Below are 7,364 nucleotides of genomic sequence, written 5' to 3'. Positions count from 1 at the left end.
GGTCTCACGTACGGTAGCAGAAGAAGTCTTCCCACATGGCTAGATGACTATATGGCATTTGCGACTCACTCATTCACTCGGCCAGTGAATAGCATTACTGCGCTGTTTAGATTATATAGACCCTATCATAGAGAATGCTAGTTATCATTTTCACACCCATTTGCAGATCGTTGCATTTTTACCAGAGAGCTATTTAGGAAATTATTTTTCATTTCTATTTTCTTGTCGTGTATAGCGTGTTCTTTTCTCACGTACGTTCATAATTCTACCACAGGAATGAAAAAATGGTAGATGAATGTAATTTGATTAGGACAATATAGGTTAGCCTTGCCGCCGTCATCATTGTTACAGTATTAATGTTACTGCGCTGCCTGCCCTGTCATTACCACTGATGCTGAATCGCTAGACGCCAATACTACTCGAGTTAGCGTTTTCTATCTAATTCTCTCACCGTTCGAAAAGCTAGAAAATGGCGTCACTAATGCATGCTGCAGTAAGACTATCATAGGGCGATCTATTTTCGATATTTTCGAAATTGTCTTATAGTAGCCCAGTTATTATCTTGACCCTTTCCAATTTCAGTGCGACTCATTGGCACCGCTAAATTTGGCAGGACAAGTCACCACACTTGGTTATGCTATACATTTATTTCATTGAACTCGATATGCTCAGATGATACGTATACGTGTAACAGATACGATTGTACGTAGACGCTGTATAAATTTTTTGTGTTGCCTGCGAATAGTCTAAAAGGTGCAAATTATAACCCGATAATAATCTAGTACGAAAATTTAACATTACACTACTGTTTCCCGATCTAAAAGTACTCCAGCCTTGAAGAAAATATTCATACCACTGCTAAATATACGAAGAAAAAAAACATTGCCAATAGGCAAATTCACACAAGCTGCTAAGTAAATCCTGGCAGATTAGGGCACACTATATATAAAGCGTAGCGTTTATCGTGGTCGGTATTTTGCGCAGTACACAATACTGCAATTGAGATCTTATTTTTTATTTTCTTCTTTATGCTGGCCCCTATACACATTGAACGTATGATTCGATTCAAAGCCATTTGTCCTGCAAAAGAGGTTTTGTATGTATTAGTTGACTGATAGTTAGACCAGTGGGCATCATTTGTACTCATCGAACAACTTGCCTTAACGCGGTACATAATGATAAAACTGCATTTGAAAAGTCACTACAACTTACAATGGTCTCACATGGGAAGGAACTGAAATGCGACCCGATACAATCAAAGAGCACCGAATTTCGGCTGCATAATTTAAAAATTTAGCTGGGTTTATATATATGTACTATTCTATGTTGTATAGCCACTTCCGTTAAGGGATATCAACACAGCGCACTTGGTACCATCATTTTTTTTTCGTCCAGCTGCCACCTGAGTAAGTGTGAAAAATCTAACTCTATACCTCAATCAAGAATGAACAATATGTAGTGCGATTTACAATCTTGTCGGAAGACTAGTGCCCGGTACCAGCAAGTAACTTATCGTAATAAAGTTCAAACAAAGTTCTTAGTTCGAAGACCGTCCCGAAGCTGGACCACTAGGGTTATTGATATTTAGGTCGAGACAAGTGCACAGGATCTGCTCCTCGAATATATACACACGTATACTCGGCACATATAGAATGATCTGTCTCTAGCTGCTATTTTTCTTCCTCTATTGTGATTTTGTTCTTCTGTCATAAACCAATTTCATATATACGATTTCAACGAGGTCGAAAATTATAAAAGCACTGCAAACAATCACACACACAGAAATCTGCGTGTACGTATGCCTGCGTGGGTTATTCAGTGATTCCATGTATTTGAAGCACAGATTTTCGTATCGATTTCGATCGAAGTATCGACTCTCTTACATTATGATATAAAACTTTGTTTCGATAGGGATTACGAATAATAAGCATATATGAACAGTTCGGCGTCATGTGCCTTAATTATATAGAAGGCACTATAAAGTTCGTCATGGTGCTGGGCTTTAGAGGCGGGCCAATCAAATACAATAGAAAGATACCTTGCTCCAACCCTGCTCTGAGTTCAACAATGATCCTGTAGCATCATAGACCTAGTCTGACTAGTCCTTTACACAATATACTGTAGAGCTATAACAAAAAAAAAGTAGTGCGTTTTTGAAGTCACGCTTGATTTATCTATATTGGCTTTATCGACTTGATATAGATTTAGTCACTTAGTTGACGTACGGTCAACTTTATGTAATTTCCATTATTTAGCATAGGGTTATGTACACGGCGTATGTACCGCTCTGCTAAGCTGAAGCCAGTATTACATAAAGGCATTTTTGTTGTCATGAGCATTTTATATAGCGGAACATTTTGATTGTAATCTTTCAACATGTACCTAGCATAAATTTATCCGTTGATTTCCCACCTATCCAGCTGACGCCTCATCACACGGCACGCTTGTCTCTGGCTCGAAGAACTGTTAATCATATTGGCATCGGAAAGCAATCGGCTAATAAAAAAATCCCCCATAGAGACACCGTTTGAACGCTACGATCGATCACAGCCGCCTACATGCATGACTCAATAGGCATGATGGAACCAAATGCTGCGCACCAATAAGCAATAAAAAAAAGAAAAAAACTATTTACCAGTCCAGTTATGTACAATTGCTGAGACACTAACAGGTAAGGGAAGTTATACGAGGGGGCGACACTTGCTACCAGCAGTAGCTACGACGGTGAGTTAAGCGTCGCCTCGAAGCCCTAGCGGCTCAACATGTTATTGGCTTGTTGCTACGGGATACTCACAGTTAACGAGACCCGCTGCCTCGTTGGATGAACAGGAACAATGTCGTGCTCGTTTCGAATACAACTAGTCTCCTTCCGGGAGGTGCAAGTGCAATGGCAGTCAGAAAAGAGATAGCTGGACTTCACTATAGTCAGTTACGCTATCATCAATATACGTTGTATGATATTTAGGAACGATTTTGGAGTTTTCCTGAAGACACGTAATAGCATTTTTATTGCTAACCACATGATCATGTACTATAAATGTGCAGGTGTCCAATTTTGCCTACCTGAGAGATGCTTGTTTAAACATTTCCCGATAGATAAAGTTTATTGCTATACTATATGTTCGTTTACGCGTACTGTGTGCCGCGACATCCGTAAATATGCATCATTTGAACTTTTCAAGTTTTCGCAAATGTCCATTACACTACGGGCTTCATAAGAGCTTCAGCAGGAGCGACAGGATTACTAGCGATCGCTATTCCCACTCTAATCTCTCACCCATGTTTGACCCATAGCACCTAGTAACCGGGCTGGTTAACTGGCTAGTAATAAGCCTGCGGCTCTTTTCGAAAGTGCATGAGCAGCCTGGATTCGGCAGCGTATCGCAAGCTCATTGCCCCTAATGTCGAATGGAAGTTTGGTACCTTTCTGGCCTTATGTGTAGTCCATAAAAATTGCGAAATGTTTGTGCTGGAACCGGGCTGAGGAGTGAAGTCATTGCGTGCTGCTGTATATCTCATGTGCTAATACGATATACACGAGTATGTATATAGGTGCTACATATTGTGCAGAAACTATTAAAGATCCATACATTAGCGTCGGTCGGCCAAGATAGAACCAGCATTCGCTTAGTTATTTGTATAAAAACTTAGAGGGGAAAAGGCAAAGCTGGCTGTAGCGCGTTTAAGATCATATCCAACTTAACAGCAACGATGCAACCAGTAGAGCTATTCATCGTAGCTTATTTGAATGTATGCTTTTGTTGTTTTTTCAGCACTTCCTGTAGTTTACGCCTTCAGCGAGGCAAATGTTATTTCGTTGTTGCCCATTTTATTATAGCAAAAATAAACTTTGACGTTACTTTATCAAACTACGAAAAAACAAAGCAGGTCTTATGCTGTTATTCTTCCTGGCTTTGATTGACTGCCTTCTAGTCCTTACACGCAATACTACCAACTAGCAGTCCTGCATGTGGTATCGATCTTTTTTGCTATTATGAACATTTGGCACCTACAGTCAAAAATTAACGGGAGCTTCAGCGTTCCAAGAGATGTATTCGCATTAAGGGAAAGAACACTTCTGTGCATCGCTTATAAATTTGAGTACTAATGATGAGCGCTCTTACCTGATTCGAGAGTACTCCAGTACGATGGCATGAGAATCTCTAGCTCACACTGGATTACTGCTTGATATAGCGCGCGTTTGTTGAAACTGGACTAAGAAGGGACGCATTGACCCTAATCGTCTCTAATTTTTCTCTTTTGAAGCTACTATAGTAATCTGGGGTAGTAGCTGCAGTACTCGGTAGCGTGAGTGGCTTGAACAATGTTTTATACAGCTTTATTCGATTTGACAGAAAATGGCGTTTCTAATTGTGATTGGGGATTTGGTTAGTCCCGTTAATTTCAGCATCTGTTGACTGTATACACCCCCTTTTGCTGTCTACCTTATTTGTGCGATGATCTTTCGGGACTGTTCGTTATCGAGCTAAGCGATTTAATCTGTATTAAAAGATGCTCTCGGCGATTTCACTGAAGAGCGGCTTTTCTCTGCTTTTAAATGAATAGAATAGCATTCACTTTCACTACGCCACACGCACCCAATATGGTAGCTTCGGAGGTTAGCTCCAGGTGTCGTCAAACCCACTTTCGAAAAAGTAAACGTATTGCTAGTTGTTTCTGTCCCGTTGACAATGATCGGAGATGATAATTCACGATGATTGTAAACAGTATTGTTTCTTCTTGGAAAAGGGTTCACAACAAGTATCATTAACTGGTCCTGAGGCACCGATGAAGATCCGGAAACGATACTACAACAACAACAACAGTTGAGCCAGGAAATAGGCTTTTAGTACTGGAAGAAGTTTGAGAACTTGTGCTACTATATGTAACCTTAACTATACCTGCACACCGCCTTCCTTTTACATGATCTCTGCATAGCTTAGTAACTGTAAAGGAATTTTCCAAAAGTTGTCATAGCAGTCGCTGTTGTTGCATTTGACGAATCGAAGTCCGTAACCTGGCAAGAGAATTGTTGGTTCGACGCTACCCTAATTTTCTTATCCTGCATTTTTACGGCAAGGTTGAAGACATGCGATGCCTACCTTGCTTACAGCGTGCTAGCGGGATCGCTCTTAAGCTAACCGAGAAAATGATATTGAGAGTAATAGGATAACTTAGACGAAGCGAAGGCTGCCGAGCGAGCAGGAGAAACTAAGCTGCCGGTCCAAACTCAAAACTGAGCAGCTGAGGAACAAACCAATGGAGCTTGCATCGTATCGGCGAGTACACCAAGAATGGCCCGGAGTCCCTCAAGGGCCCGCCGTGTTTGGGCAAGGGCAGGACGAGGGAGAGAGGCACCTGTGGATTGCGTCCCAGAGCACCCGCTGTGGTCGACAGACGAGACACCAGGCTGTTGAGGTTTCCGATGGTTGAACTATACCTAAAAAAAGATTTCGCGAGGACATCTCAATCTATCGCTGGCGCTGACGGTCGCTGCTGGGAAACCAGTCCGCGCGGTAAGCCTATCCAGAACAGACTGAAAAACCAGTAAGGTCGTCTGTTTTAGTTGACTAGTAGACGCTAAGGAAAAGCGAACTTCTTGAGCCACTTGTTGAAAAGTTGCTACAAGAAAACGTCCCTTATATTACGATGACCAGCCTCCGCAATCAGTACGTATATAATCTGTTGATTCTTCTAACGTATTTAGATATGTGGCACGGAGATACGATATCTCATATTACACCACTATTGAGGAAGTGATGTTTATCCCTCACGACTGAGCCACAATCCATATTACAATCAGAATAGTAATATACTTTAAAAGTATGTAGGAATGCAGCTTAATTCTTGGTTAAGACTGCAGGTCGCTGTACCGTTGTACAGCTGACCCGTTGAAGTTCTGCGAGAACATTAGCTCAGATTACGGATGCATAATTGACCTGTAAACTTTGCTATCCGAAAAATCTCCTATTTCCCAACAGACTTTAGCCCTCCAGTGCTCTGTAGCCACACTGCCGACGGATGAATACTTTCTGTTCCTATTTGCCGAACATCTGAACCTGGTTCGGTTTACTAATATAACACTGCTAGCATCAGCTTAGAGACCCTACCTGGTTTGCTGTTTTTTAATTTAAGAGAAGAAAAATTATTTTTTTTTAATATTTTCGTCGATGTGCAATTTAGATAGCCTATTCGAGAGGACACTTCTATATCTAATGCTCATCGATTTTTATTCGAGGGGTATACACTTCGTAATTGTTGCTCAGTTTCAGATGGGCAGCTTCATTTATATCTCGTAATTTTCCTAACACGGTTCTTGGCAACGTACTGGGCCCATATGAATACCCAACATGGCAAGAGTAAATTGCCAATTACTCTTCCAGAGGTTACGCACGATTTCAAACGACTTAGCTGTGATGGTTTACCGGTTTGAACATAGTTCCACTGTTCTAATATACATATAGCTCCAATTTTATTGACACTATGTTGAAAGCGGCGTTTTCCACTACGACTTATGAATAACAGAACATTTTCTCGGTAAGTCCGCGCCACCCGCAATGGTAGCTCTATGAAACAATCGGCCAAATTCGTACCGTTTCACTCTGGGGGTGTCCGCCCCGTCTATATGCTACCTTCAAATGTCTTTAGCTATAACCAATAGACACACCTATACGATATCAGTAAAAAGTTAAGAATGATGATCAAGTTCATTCAACTTCAGTGGATAGACAGATAGAGAAATTAATGCTATCTTCGTACTGCTGTTGAGCGAGACCATTAATCGACAAGCACATGAAATCGTATTACCAGTGATAATAATAAGCCAAAAATTTCCTACTAATTAACAAGTTAGAACTTTAAGACCTCTTCTAAAGTCGGATCGGAATAGTCTTTCCTCAGGCTCACGATAATTGCCCCTTACTAATTATTCCTATATGTAGTTGCCTTATAATTTTACTAATACCGTACCTTATCTATCCTCGAAGCGTCTACAGGGCTCGTTCCACCAAAGATTGATGGTTCTATAGACGATCCTTATCGTAATCAACTTACACAAGATCTACACATCCCACAAAGGTGCTCACGATTTTGCCGAAGATATTTTTTGTGCTTCACTAATTTTATATTGCTAAGCTTACGAAATACTCGCATCAGTTTCTCATATACACATGTATTTCTCATGTGTATATGAGAAACTGATGTGTTCCTCATTGTATGTTTCCTCAACTTGACTAACAGAAGACTGTATCCATTGGCCAGCTGAGGCTACGAACGGCCCATTCAAATTCGAGCAGTAGCAACAGATAAAGGCCTTATGGCTTCCACGTTAACGTGCAAAATACTAACGTAATTTAACACAATGG

At 40.8% G+C, this 7,364-nt stretch overlaps 1 long non-coding RNA gene across 1 annotated transcript; it reads right to left on the bottom strand.

Annotated features, from left to right (window-relative positions):
* Positions 1–674: 674 nt before the first annotated feature.
* On the bottom strand, positions 675–5,272 carry LOC147752842 (uncharacterized). Its single transcript, XR_015312989.1, has 4 exons — positions 5,103–5,272; positions 4,125–4,808; positions 2,795–2,984; positions 675–1,080 (listed from the first exon to the last, which is right to left on the bottom strand). It is a non-coding gene; the product is annotated as an uncharacterized LOC147752842 (long non-coding RNA).
* Positions 5,273–7,364: the final 2,092 nt, after the last annotated feature.

Source organism: Varroa jacobsoni, unplaced genomic scaffold, assembly GCF_002532875.2.
Source record: "Varroa jacobsoni isolate VJ856 unplaced genomic scaffold, vjacob_1.0 scaffold_948, whole genome shotgun sequence".
NCBI lineage: Eukaryota > Metazoa > Arthropoda > Arachnida > Mesostigmata > Varroidae > Varroa > Varroa jacobsoni.
This window is presented reverse-complemented; position numbering and strand designations above follow the sequence as displayed.